Genomic DNA, 14,776 nt, shown 5'->3' on the forward strand with positions numbered 1-14,776 from the left:
TAAATGGAACTATATAATTTGTTCATAGATGGGAATACTCAATACAGTAATGATCCAGGTAACCTGCAAATACATTTATGATTTCAGAACTATTCCAAAAAAGGAAAAGAAAAGAAAAGAAAAGAAAAGAAAAGAAAAGAAAAGAAAAGAAAAATCTTAATAGGGTTTTTCATGGAACTAGTCAAACTGATTCCAAATCCATATGGAAGTGTAAAGGTCCAAGAAGAGCCTAGAAAATACCAAAAAAAGGAAAAGAAGGAAGGAAGGAAAAACAAGGATAGAAGGAAAGAAAGAAGGCAAAGGGGGAAACAATGAAAGAGAAGATAGCTAGAAAGAAAGGAAATACCGTTGTAAATTGAAACTGCACAGCCATCAGATAGGTAAAATCAAAGTCTGATAATAACAGGCTTTGGTGGCAAGGACTCATAGAAATTCACATGCTGTGGATGAGAGCGTAATTGACACCACCACTTAGGGAGCAGTTTGACAATATTTTGAAAATTTGTATTCCCTGCCATCCAGCAGTTGTATACCCTAGAGAAATTCTCCCAAATGCATCCCAGGAGACATTGTCAAGTCCGTTCATAGCAGCACAGCTAGTAGAGAAAAATTGCATCAACTGTAATGTCCACCAGGAGGAAAAGAAAATATGGCATGTGCTCCAATAAAAGGCAACTAGCCAAAAAAGAAAAGAAAAGAAAAGAAAAGAAAAAGAACCAGGCCTACATGTATCCATATAACGTTGGGTGGGTCAACAAGGTGCAGAAATAATCCACAGAATGAAAGAACTCAGGAAAATATTTTATTTATTTATTTATTGCATTTTATCTTTATTTTAGAGAGGGAGAGTTGGGAGGGGGAGAGGGAGAGAATCTTAAGCAGGCTCCACGCTCAGCACTGAGCCCAACTCAGGGATTGATCCCATCACCCTGGGATCACAACCTGAGCCGATGATATCGGGGATGGAGTGGGATGCTCAACTAACTGAGCCACCCAGGCACTCCTAGGAAAATATTTTAAAATCCTGTTCTGGCTTTTTATTATTGAGATAAAATTCACATGACAAAGTTCACCATTTTAACCATTTTGAAAGGTACATTTCAGTGGGGTTTTTTAAATTTTATTATTTTTTTAATTTACATCCAAATTAGTTAGCATATAGTGAAACAATGATTTCAGGAGTAGATTCCAGTGATTCATCCCCTACATTTAACACCCAGTGCTCAGCCCAGCAAATGTCTTCCTTAAGACCCCTTACCCATTTAGCCCATCCCCCCTCCCTTCAGTGGGGTTTTTTAAAGACAGGTTTATTTTTTTTTTAATTTTTAAAGTTTTTTTAAATTTATTTTGGGAGACACAGAGACAGCGCAAGTGGGGGAGGGGCAGAGAGAGAGAGGGAGACAGAGAATCCCAAGCACGCTCCGTACTTTCACCTTGGAGCCCAATGTGGGGCTGGAACTCACAAAACCATGAGATCATGACTTGACCTGAAACCAAGGGTCAGATTCTTAACCGACTGAGCCACCCAGGTGCCCCTATTTATCTTTAACTAATCTCTAAATCCACTGTGGGGACGCCTCACGACCGCGAGATCAAGAGGCATATGGTCTTCTGACTGAGCCTTCCAGATGCCCCCATTTCAGTGGTTTTTATTATATTTACAGAGTTGTGCAGCCATCACCACCATCTAATTCCAGAACGTTTTTATCATTCAAGAAGGAGTCTCATGCCTACTAAGCAGTCACTTGTTACTTATTCCTCCTTCCCCCGCATCTAGCAACCACTTTGGCATCTACAAATCTCTTTTCTGTCTCAATGGATTTGCCTACCCTGTAGATTTGGAATCGTACAATATGTAGCCTTTCGTGTCTGGTTTCTTTTGTTATGTTTTCAAGACTGATCCAAGTTAGCATGTAGTGGCCCTGCATTTCTTTTTATTGCTTAATAATATTCCATTATGTGGATATACCACATTTCATTGAGCCATTCATCAGTGGATGGGCATTTGGGTTATTTCCACATTTTGGCTGTTACAGTTAGTGCTGCTATGAACACACACTCTGTTTTGTTTGTAGAAATAGATTAGAAGGACACACATTGGGCTAATAATAACAACAGCTCCTGGGAATCAAGGGAAGGAGAGGAATTGAACCAGGAGGTGTACAAAGGGGCTTTATCTGTAGTGTTCTCTTTATTTTATATAAAAAATATATCTGGAGCAAACATGTTAACAGTTGATTATTTTGGGTGATGAGCACATGGATGTTTGTTACATTATTCTCCAGGCTTTAAAAAATTTCAAGAATTTTAAAATTAAATCCATATATATAAATATGCACACACATATCTGTGTGTGTGTATGTGAGTGCGTGTGTGTGTGTGTATGTATACATATATATATATATATACATATATATATATATATATATATATATATGTATATATATATTCCTGTAGCAAAGTTCTGGCATTAGAGGTCTAAGGAGTCTGGGAAGAACAGACCCTGAGGGGTGGGGAGAGGCCAGGAGCAAGAGGCCAAGCCGAAGGCCAGGGAGGAGCAGCTGGAAACTCTTGGAAGAGACACTTGGAAAGTTGGGGCAGAACCCCTTGACCCCACCTGCACCTCTGTCCTGGGGCCCCTCAGTAAGAGGGCCTAGATCTGGTGTCCATGATCCGTGATGGCAGAGCCAGGGCCAGGTCAAGAAAGAGAGGCTGCAACCCCATTGATCTTCCTTCTCAGCCATGCTTCTGGAAGGAGTCATCCACCTCCCCCATGCCACCCCCATTGTCCTCACTTTCCATTTTCCTGAGCCCTCTGTTCAGGGCCAGCCACATAATTTGTGAGACCTCGTGCAAAATGAAAATGTGGGGCCCCTTGTTCAAAGGCCAGGGCCAAGGCCTTCTAATTCCATGGGGGCAGCCACAACGTGGGTGGTGCGAACAATCAGGAGCCTCTAGGTCAAGTCCCTGGGCTTGCATTCACTCATTCATTCAAATGAGTGCTTCATAATGTGGCTGGTGCTGTGCGAGGTGCTGGGAGTACAATGGTGAGCAAGACACAGCCCGGCTTCAAGAAGCTTGCCTTCTAGCCGGGGCTGCGGGTTGAATCCCAGACACAAAATAGATCCTCACAAGCTGCGGGAAGTGCTGAGAACAGCAAATAGCGGGGCCTGTGAGATAGGCCCCTGACCACAAGAAAACCCCTGCCAGAGAGTGACGCTGCAGCAGAGTTCCCAAGGACAAGTGTTGGGGGGTGAGCTGGGGGAGAACATCCGGAACATTTCTGGCAGACTGGTGAGTGACACCTTCAAGGACTTGCAGGCCATATAGCAAGAGCCAGGGAGGCCCAGATGAGACCGCAGAGGGGCCTGCACTGTTCCAGTACCTTGTTCACGGGATTCCATTTGTACTATTATTCCCTTTAAAATTGTCTTCAAATTGGCTCCCTTTGTATCCTTACCCTGAGCAAGAATATTCATGAAACCAAAGGATTGACCTACCACGTACTTTTTTTCTAATACACAGCTGAAATTTAAAAAAAAAAAATTTTAAATTCCCCCATGTCCCACCTACAATCATTCCCTTTACCACCGCAGTTTGGAAAATACTATTATCAGTTCCTATCTTAAGAGCCATGGGAAGCCTGTAACAGGATTTCAGCCTGTTGAGGCCAGTGACACGGTCTCATTTACATTTTTGAAAAACGATTCTGGCTGCTGCGTATAGAGTAGATGTCAGGGTGCCGGAGGGAGACAGATGAGGGGGTTGTTGCTGGTATCCAGGGAGGAGCTTCGGGGATCTGTAGGGAGGGGGATCTTGGCCTTCCCACCCGCACCCCACACAAGCCCTACCCTCCACCCGAAGCCAAATCTCCTTTTTTTAAATGTCCCTGTGCTGATTCAAGGCCTTCCCAGATAAGCGGATTCTTCTGTGATCCTCCCACCTCTGTATCAGCACCAGCACTGCTGGGAATTTGGACAGCTTTTTCAGCGCACCCATTAGAGCCCAGCTTCACAAGCGGGTTGGGGCTGACCGCAGTTTGGCCTTCTGGGTCACATCCAGTCAGGCCCTGTGGTCTCCAATCGAACAACAAGGGCTCCCACGACACCCCAGTCAGCCCGCGGTTCAGGTGGTTTCTGTCACCTGTAGGTTGATGGCTTGTAAACCTATAGGACCCAAAATCTGCACCCTTAGCCACTGGACCCACCCTCCAGGGCCTGCCTTGCCCCCAAACTTTGTACCTTCTGCAAGACTTGACTCCCCTGACATTGCTTCCCTGAGGACCTGTTATCTACCCATTCTCCCACCCCCCACCAGAAGTGGCCTTCTCTATTGCCGTTCCAAACCGTAACCCCGACATTCTGTGAAACAACAGAACATCTCCGCTTTTAAGACTCTTGCAGGGGTGCCTGGGTGGCTCAGTCGGTTGAGCGTCCGACTTTGGCTCGGGTCATGATCTCACGGTCTGTGAGTTCGAGCCCCGCGTCGGGCTCTGTGCTGACAGCTCAGAGCCTGGAGCCTGTTTCAGATTCTGTGTCTCCCTCTCTCTCTGACCCTCCCCCGTTCATGCTCTGTCTCTCTCTGTCTCAAAAATGAATAAAACGTTAAAAAAAATTTAAAAAAAAGACTCTTGCAAAACTGCCCCCTGCTCTTCCAGTTCCATCAGCTTTTGGATGAGGGAGCGGGGAGGGGTGGGTAGGAGGAGGGCTCTAGCAGGTGCCGCCACTGGCTAAACCCCAGAGATACCACCGTGAACTAGACTGCCCCCGCCAGCGCCCCCGTGCGGTGGGAAGGAGGCACTTCCAGCACTTCCGCGCGTCCACGGAGGAAGGGAAGGCAGGCTTTCTAGAGCAGGCGATTTCAGACTTGAAGGTTGTAAAAAGCCTGACGCTATACTGGAAGGCGGAGGCTGGGAGGGTGGGCTTTGGGTAAGGAGGGCGGGAAGAGCAGGGCCAGACAGTTTGGAAAGCCTTTGTCAAGACATTTGGTTCTGAAAGCAATGCTGAGGTTCCGAAGGGACGAAGTAGGGGAGTGGCAGGTCTGGCTTCCCACTTTAGCAAGATTAACCCTGACTGCTAACTCACAGAGCAGAGGGGAGTGGAGAGGAGACCCCGGCTGAGACCAGTTGGCGTAGAAGGCACAGCTGGGTCAGTCTGGGATCAGGATCTAGGACTTGATGATCGGCTGGATGTGGTTGGGGGAGAGGTTGAGAAACAAACAAACAAACAAACAAACAAACAAACAAAAACGGCACCATGCCTGGGTTCTACTGGTTTGGGCAACTGCAAGCTAGGAATTGAAGACCTAAGCATGACTAAGACCTGCCAGGCTCTTGCCCTCACAGACACGTGCTCTAGATACAGAAGTACATTCTAGATTTTCATGCATTCTGGGAAGATAACAAGCAGAGTGCCATAAAGGAGAATCACAGAGGCAGCCACTGCAGAAGGTGGCCTCTCTAAGGAGGAGATAATGCAGCTGAGACCTGGAGAATGAGAAAAGTGCAGGGAAAGTGAGTCCTAGGAGAGGTCCCAGCTAATGCAAAGGTCCTACAGGGCCAAAAGGCCAGTGTGGCTGGAGTGTTGGCAGGAAGCCAGGGTGGAGTGCTTCCAGATGAGCCTGGAGACACTCTTCTCCTCCTGGGGAGGGACAATTGAGGGAATCACGTTCTTCTGCCCCAGCCTAAGTCCTCCACTGGAGCTTCAGATCCCACCCCTTCTTCCCTTGGGGACCTTGTCTCACAATTCTTCACTCCCTCTGAGATCTTCTGTCTCTTCTATGGGCTTATCTCCTTCGGCAGTAAACACCTCTAGTCACCCTCATCTTTAAAAACTACCATGTAAAAAAAAAAAAGAAAAGTTAAAAAGCCGGGGGTGGGGGTGCAGGTACCTGGGTGGCTTAGTTCGTTAAAGGTCCGACTCTTGATTCCCACTCAGGTGATGATCTCATGGTTCGTGAGTTCAGAGAATCCCTGCTTGGGATTCTCTCTCTCCCCCTCTCTCTCTCTCTGCCCCTCCCCAGCTCACGCACAGGCGCTCTCTCTCTCTCTCTCTCTCAAGGAGACACTGTCGGTCTCCTTCACTGTCCCTTCCATGTGGGCCTTCCATGAGGCTTCGGTGTTCTCTCTTCTCCCCTCCACTGGCTCCTTCTGTCATGCGCATGCCGATGGCTCACAAACATATGGTCATTTGTTCATTCAACCAAAATGTATGGAGCACCTACTCTAAGGCAGATACTGTGCTAGGCAATGGGGATACAATGGTGAACAGGATAGAATGGTCCCTTGACTGGGTGCAGTTTATGGTCTGGTGAGATAGACCTCCTAGAACGGACAGACAGTGCTATAGCTGTGAAGGAAGCTGGCAGAGTTAAGTGATGGCGACGCTGCCTGGACAGGATGTTCATCAAAGACCTTTGGTGGGAAGTGATATTTAAAGGGGTGCCTAAAGAATGAGAATGAGCCAGGCAGTCAGCACCTGGGGGAGTGGAGCGGAGAGCAAGTGCAAAGGCCCTGAAATGAGAAGAGTTCAAGGAACCAAAGGAAGGGCAATGTGGCTGGAGCAGGGGTGGCAAGGCATAAAGTGAGATGAGATTGGAGAGAAAGGCATCCGTGAGCTCTTAAGCTCGTGGGCCTCATAAGCCATAGTAAAGAGTCTAGAGGTCTAGAGTAAAGAGTCTAGAGGTTATTTGAATAGCAGTGAGAAACCTTGAAGGGTTTTGGAGGAAAGGATTTTCTAGTGGATTCCTGTTGCTGTGTGAAAAGCAGATTGGAAGTCAACAAGAGCTGAGCAGGTGGCCAACTAAGAAGCTATTGCATTGGTCCAGGTGACAAATATTGGCCCATCACCTCTCTTCTGAAGGCCACCTAGACTTGTATGCCTGGCTCTTCCCTGGGCATCCTCCCTCCATCCTTGAGTCCCCATCTTTCACAGAACTGTTGCCATCTATCCAGTACCCTACACTAGAAACCTGGGAGTGTTTCTTTCTCTCTCACCCTCCATTGCATTTGTGAGGGAGGCAAAATGATTTTCCCCCTACTCTTCTGAGTTCTTGGCTGAGACCCCTGTGATAGAAGGCAGGTTAACAAGGGAAGAGTACAAGTGTGTTAACAGGTAAACCTCAGGCATTTGGAGGAGATACCCAGGGAAAAACAAGTAAGTCTCTGAGATGGCTTAATATTCAGGCTTAAACGCCATTTTGATAGGCAAAGGGGAGGGGGGATGTAGGCCTCTTAGAGGGCAGCACATGCATTTTAGAAAAGATGAAGCGTCCCTTAGAAGAATAGATGAGAGAGAGAATAGTTTGTGACAAAGTTTGTCTGGGTGTGGCATTACTTCTAGTCTCCTCTTCTGTGATAAGAGTCAATCCTCTCTGGGTGATAAAACTCCCCAGGAGAGGACTGATTACCACTGAGTCCTCTTGGAGGATTTGTCTTTAGGCAGATAAGGAGAGTTCAGAGAAAGCCTCTCCTGAATGTGCTGTTTTCCAAGTGTTCCAAATAGCAATTTTCTGCTATTTCTGAATAAACCTCACTTTTTTGCTGGTAAAATAACTGACAGTTTTATTTTTAAGGTTAACAATCTTTATTCTCTTACTTAGAGTTTGGCTTGTTTCAACGAGCAAGAATTGCTTTTTAGTTTGAAAGAGAAAGTAAATTATGTCAGGAAAAAAAGAAGGACCCAGATGTTCCCTGTCAGAGAGAACTTTTCTGGCCTTGGCACTTAATTACCCACCCCCCTCCCCCTTGGGCTTCCACTGTGTCCTCTCCAAGGCATTTATCATGTTGTGATGGAATGTATTTGTTTGCATGCCTGTCTCCCATGCAATTCATCTTGGTTCCCTGTATCCAGCATATAATAGGTGTCAGGTAATTATTGGATGGACAGATGATGGGTGGATAGATGGATGGATGGATGGATGGATGGATAGGCCAAGTTACTTCTCTCTTATGATTTGCCTGACATGTTATCTGTACCCCATTCAGAAATAATTTTTCATTCATTTTTGGAGGTTTTGTTTCTTATGCCTTTGTCATTTTTTTCAAATGACAGCCTTGAGCTACTCAAGGGCAGGGTCTGTGTCTGCTCCATGGTAGCTAATCTTGCTTTACACACATGGTTTGATTGAGTCCTCACAATGATTCTATGAGGCAGATACTCTTTTACATATATGCTAGCTTCATTGAGATGTAATTCACAAACCATACAATTTACTTATTGAAACCATATAATTCAATTGTTTTTAATATATTCACAGAGTTGTACAACCATCATCAAAACCAACTTTAGTACATTTTGATCTTGTCAAAATGAAACCCCTCCCCATTATTAGTCACTCCCCATTTCCCCTCAGCCTCTTCCTACCCCCAGTCCTAGGAAAGACCAGTGTACTTCCCATCTCTACCAATTTGCCTCTTCTGGGCATTTCATGTAAATGGAATCCTACAATGTGCTATCTTTTGTGACTGGCTCCTTTCACTTATCATGATATTTTCAAGGCTCATTCATGCTGCAGCATGTACTAGTACTTTTTATTGCTGAATAATATTGCATCGTATGGATGTCAAAATCACCTAGTACCAGGGAAGGGCAGAGTGGATGGGGCACAATAGAATGGGGTTTCCCAATTTTTTTTAAAATTTTTTTTCACATTTATTTATTTTTTTTTTTTTAATTTTTTTTTTTCAACGTTTTTTATTTATTTTTGGGACAGAGAGAGACAGAGCATGAACGGGGGAGGGGCAGAGAGAGAGGGAGACACAGAATCGGAAACAGGCTCCAGGCTCCGAGCCATCAGCCCAGAGCCTGACGCGGGGCTCGAACTCACGGACCGCGAGATCGTAACCTGGCTGAAGTCGGACGCTTAACCGACTGCGCCACCCAGGCGCCCCCACATTTATTTATTTTTGAGAGACAGAGACAGAGCATGAGCAGGAGAGGGGCAGAGAGAGAGAGGGAGGGAGACACAGATCCGAAGCAGACTCCAGGCTCTGAGCTGTCAGCACAGAGCCTGATGCGGGGCTCGAACTCACAAACTGTGAGATCGTGACCTGAGCCGATGTTGGACGTTCAACCGACTGAGCCACCCAGGTGCCCCAGGGTTTCCCAATTTTATTGGGAATCTTGATGAAATACAGATCGTAATTCAGCAGGTGAGGGGTGGGACCTGAGATACTGTGTTTCTAAGAAGTTCCCAGGTGATATGGAGGGATGTAGAGGACTTTCACTAAAGGTCAGGGAATTTGAGACTCTTTCTTTTTAAAATTTTTTTAAAAGTTTATTTATTTATTTTGAGAGAGAGGGAGAGCAAAGGAGGGGCAGAGAGAGAATCCCAAGCAGGCTCCACACCGCCAGCACAGAGCCTGATGCAAGGCTCGAACTCATGAACTGTGAGATCATGACCTGAGCTGAAACCAAGAGCCAGATGCTTAACTGAGCCACTCAGGTGCCCTGGGGCTCTTTCTCATATAAGGCATCCATGTGGCTTTAACTCTATGGGCCACCAAGGTCGCCTCTTCTCGATGAATGAATTCTTTCCAGACATCAAATTTCAAGTGAAGAGTCAGCATGGTGAGTATGAATTAGAGAAAGATGGATGGCTATTTTTGAGGGATGATTTGGTCCATCTCTGAGTGGAGCCTGCTGAAGCCTCCTCTTTTCTCTGGGTCTGTTTCTGTGTCAGAACCAGATCATGGGTCAGGAAGCCAAGCTGCCAGCCTGCAGAGCTACCCTGGAACATCCTGGGACATCCCTGTCCCTCCTGGGTGCCCCTCTCCATGCTTATGGCCATCAGACTTTCATGACAGGTTCCTGTTCCCAGGTGTTCAGACCCTGATTTATCAAATACACTTTCTGTCGACATAAAATGAATTTGTGGGTATGAACTGCATTGTCAACCTCAAGGGCCATCTGCAAGAGGCAGGATTGTTGAGCATATGGTCGATGTGTTAGTTTGGGTCCTCCAAGAAGCAGACACCAAGATGGGATCAGGTGTATGAGAGATTTATTGGGAAAAAGCCTGTGAAGGATAAAGGGGATGGGAGCAGAAATAGTCATGGAGAGCCTATAGACCATGACATAAGTCTGACGCCTGCTAGGTCAGTGGGAAGGAAGAGCTTCAGACTGCAGTGAAGGTTTGAGGAAATCTTGGCCAGGCAGAGAGTCCATGAGCGAGGATATCCATTAGAAGAGTCTAATGCCAGACAGGAACAGTCTGTGTATTCCTCCACCATGCCCATCATTGGCTGTGGCCCCTGTGTGAGCGTGATGGTGAAGCCAAAGGGGCAACGTCTGTCAGTCAAGAACACCCCCCACAGTAGGTTCTTTTGAAGGAGTCAAGAGTGACCTGGCTCCCAGTTTTCTACCAGCTGCCAGTGGTCAGGTCACGAATGTCACACAACTTCCTCACCACCCTCAATTCCCCCATCTGCCAAGTTGACGATGGTACCGACTTTCCATGACTGTTGTGAGGATTGAATGAAATGATATGTGTAAGCCTCAATAAATGTTAGTCATCATTATTACTAGTATTATTTTTGCCAGCATGAGATTTACAGCAAGAAGAAACTCAAGTCTCGACCCACTCTTGCCAGCTTTGTGATCTTGGCCAGTTGCTCTACAGAGTTTGGAATAGTGCCTGGCATGTAGGAAGCACTGTGCAGTGTTTGCTGTTAATGTCATTATTTCCAAATAATAATATTGGGTCAATTACTTCTGGGGAATGCCACAATCTAGAATGGCATTCAAGGACCTCTGCAAAATCTCAAACTCTACTTTGCAGTTTCCTTCCCCACTACACACACACACATACACACACACACACACACACACACACACACACACACAAGTTCTAGCCTCATTGGCCACTCACAGCAACCTTGAAAATGTTATGCTGTCATAACACAGTATTGTATAATCCACTGTCTGTCAAGTGCTTGTCTTATGGCTGGCAATGTGTGTAAGTTTACATATATTATGTCTTTTCTATTCTATCAATGAGGAAACTGAGGCCCAGGAATGTGAAGTGACTTATCCAAGCTAATAAATGGTCTGTCCACCTCTGGACTTCTGTTTGTGGAATGCTCTCTCCCTGCCTCCATTTTATTTCTACCCTCTAAGACATTATCTTCCTTTAAACCCAGATTCATCACCACCTCCTCCTTCCTTGATCCTCAATCTTGGTACAGATAACCACTCCCTTAGTGCCTAGGGCTCCTGTCTGTGGCACCTAACGCCACAGGCACTGAGTGTAATAATTGATCTTGAAGTCAGTTTGTTCCCACAGGATTGTGACCAGTTCCAGGGAAAGGACAAAGTCTTGTCCATCTTTGTAGCCAGCATCCAGCCTGGGGCCCTGAACAGGAAGACAGCAGTTATGAATCTCCTCATTTATACCCTTGACCTCCACAGATGATATTTTTGTTTTTGTTTTTTGTTTTATTTTTCAGGCCAGTTCCAGCTTTTAATACCCTGGTCTTTGGCCATGCCATGCACGTTTAGTCCTAGTTTGAGGTTTGAAAATGATGTCTTCCACATAGTCAGTGCTCAGTAAATGGTTGTTTATTCTTGGCATTTTCTGACTAACTGTAAAGGCCAGCAAGGGGTCATGCAGATTCCCAGCTCTCCTCGATGTGGGGAGGACAGGAAAGGAAAAACATCTTTTCTCCAGTGGTCAAATTCTAGGCCCATCTTCATTAAAGGGCTTACTGAGATCATCAAACAGATATGGAGGCCCTGAGATGTGACAACCGGTGTCTGAAGTTCACAACTTGTCTTGGTGCCTGGAACAAACCTCTAAGATCTCAAAGATCCTGTCTGTACACAAGGAAGGGTCTTCCTTCCTGAGGGGCAGAACCTTTGTTGCTTATGAGGAAGAGAGCTTTTGTAGGTAGAGTTGGCCTTCTGCTAGGAGGATGGGGCTGGGTTTCCCCTGTTCTTACCTTCAAAAAGTTTCTAGATTCAAAGCAGTTTTCAAATTTTACATGTGCATGCACACACACACACACACACACACAGACTCATACATACACTTAATTGTTTCTTATCTCTCTCCCCAATAAAGACAGGTTGGTTTGTGAATGTTTAGCTCATAGTTCTGTCCCCAGCACACCCAGAGCAGAGAGAGCCTGGCTCTTAGGAATGCCTCATAAAGTTTGTTGAATGACGAATGAATCAGGAAGGTAAAGCTTTTACATCTCTGCTATACTGCAAACCCCTCAGCTGCAGAGAGCTACCCCCGTGTGCATCTCCTTACTTTGAAGTTGTATCCTCTTCCTCTTCCCAACCCTGGACATATTCTTTCTCTTGCTTGATATGTCATACCATCAAGTACAGACCTAAAAGTAGCGTCCGCCCCAGTGGAAAAAACAAAACAAAACAAAACTGCACCCTTTCCTGCCCCAGCAAAGGCAGATTTGACTGATGTGCTCAGCCCTCTTTCTAAGATCACTGGCCTGGTAAGTTTTTGTTTGTTTGGTTGGTTTTGGTTTTGATTTGAAGTATAGTTGACACACATGATACGTTAGATTCAGGTGTGCAAACATACTGATTCAACAAATCTATACATTGTGCTATGCTCACCACAAACGTAGCTACCATCTGTCACCATAACACAATTGACTCTATTCCCTATGCTGTACCTTTCATCTCTGTGCCTTATTCATTCCATAGCTGGAAGACTGTACCTCCCACTCCCTTTCACCCATTTTGCCCAGCCCCCTCCCTTCCCTACCATCTGGTGACCATCGGTTTATTCTCTGTACTTATGGGTGTGTTTCTGCTTTTTGTTCGCTTGTTTTGTTTTTTAGATTCCACATATAAGTGAAATCATGTGATATTTGTCTTTCTCTGTCTGACCTACTTCACAGAGCATGGCACCCTCTAGATCCATACGTGTTGTCCCAAATAGCAAGATCTCATTCTTTTTTATGGCTAAGTAATATTCTATTATGTACATATATGCCACATCTTCTCTATCCATTCATCTATCAAGGGCCACCTGGGTTGCTTGTGTAACTTGGTTATGGTAAATAATGCTATGATAAACATAGGGGTGCATGCATCTTATTGAATTAGTGTTTTCCTTTTCGTTGGGTAAATACCCAATAGTGGAATTACTGGATCATTTGGTTTTTCCATTTTTAATTTTTTGAGGCAACTCCCTACTGTTTTCTACAGTGGCTGCACTAATTTACATTCTCACCAACAGTGAATCAGGGTTCCTTTTTCTCCACATCTTCGCCAACACTTGGTATTTCTTGTCTTTTTGATTCTAGCCATTCTGATGGTTATACTGTGATATCTCATTGCAGTTTTGATTTGCATTTCCATGATGATGAGTATGTTGAACATCTTCTCATGTGTCTGTTGGCCATCTGTATTATTTTTTTTTTCTTGGAAAAATATCTACATAGGTCTTCTGCCCATCTTTAATTGGATTATTTGGGGTTTTTTTTTTTTTTTTTTTTTTTTGGTGTTGGGTTATCTAAGTTCTTAACATATTTTGGATATTAACTCTTTATTGGATATATCATTTGAAAATATCTTCTCTCATTCAGCAGGTTGACTGGCCTGCTAATCTGTCCAGCCTCTTCCCAGGCTTCTTTTAATCTGGAATAAGTCCTCTTTGGATTTTGCAGGCCGGGAGTCCAGGTGGCTTTTTTTGGTGACTTTGCATATCTCTCCCCTCTAAGACCAATTAAGTGATGCTCTTGTGTTTAGATACGGGGAATCGAAATTTTTTTGACTTCCCAGAACCTTTGGAACCATCTGTGACACCTATACTTTCTCCTTCCATATTCAATTAATCACAAATTATACTAAATTTTTAAAAAATTCAAGCCACTTTCTCTATCTCCACAGCCACTATCTATCTTAATGGCCATAACTTCCAGGTCTCCCTGTCCCCACCCGCTACTCCTTTTCCTTTCTGTGGCCAGAGGTATTTTTAAAAATTTAATTTGAGCCAAGGCGCTTCCCAGTTAAAATTCTTCAGTTCTGCTCTTTGATCTCAGATAAAGTCCAAAGTGTTTCAAGTCTCCCAGAGTAGGCGGTCTGCAGGCAGTCTTTTCCACCTCCCACTGCACCACAGTCCTGCAGGCTCAGCTCCGACCCACTCCTTCTCAGGGCTTTTACATGTGCTTTTCTCCTTGTCTTCATGAGGGTAACTCCCCTCTCTTCTCGGCCCAAGTGTAGCTTGATAAAAATAACATTTACACAAAAGACTCGTGTGTATATATGTGTATTAGCTTATTCTCACAATAACCCTACTAAGTGATATCGTTATTAGTTTACTTACAGACTGGAAATCTGAGAATCAGAGGTAAACTTGCTTGCTCGAGGTCCTACAAGTAGCAAGCTCCCCCTCCCCCCGCCGCTGGACAGTCAGCTGCATGAGGACAGGGATTGTGTGGGCTTTTCTCATGAGTGCCTACTAGTCATTCCTTTCTTTAACAAATATTTATTGAGCATTTAGAGTGTGCCATTATTAGGCACTGTTCTAGGTCCCTGCTTTCATGAAATTTATATACAGTGAGGAAAAGACAGGTATCAAACAGGTAAACACAAATTTGAACAATGTAATTTTAGGTAGTTAATAAGAGTCTTGAAAATAAAACAGAACAGGATAGTGTGAGAATGATTAACAGTGTTGGCAGGCTACTTCAGACCGCAGGGTAGTGGCTTCCCTGAGGAGGGGATCTATCTAAAGGAGTATTCCATAAATGTTTCTTGATATAATACACCATCTGGACTAACTCTCCATGAGAGAGGGACTTCCT

This window comes from Panthera onca, chromosome C1 (assembly GCF_046562875.1).
Source record: "Panthera onca isolate mPanOnc1 chromosome C1, mPanOnc1 haplotype 2, whole genome shotgun sequence".
NCBI classification, from domain to species: domain Eukaryota; kingdom Metazoa; phylum Chordata; class Mammalia; order Carnivora; family Felidae; genus Panthera; species Panthera onca.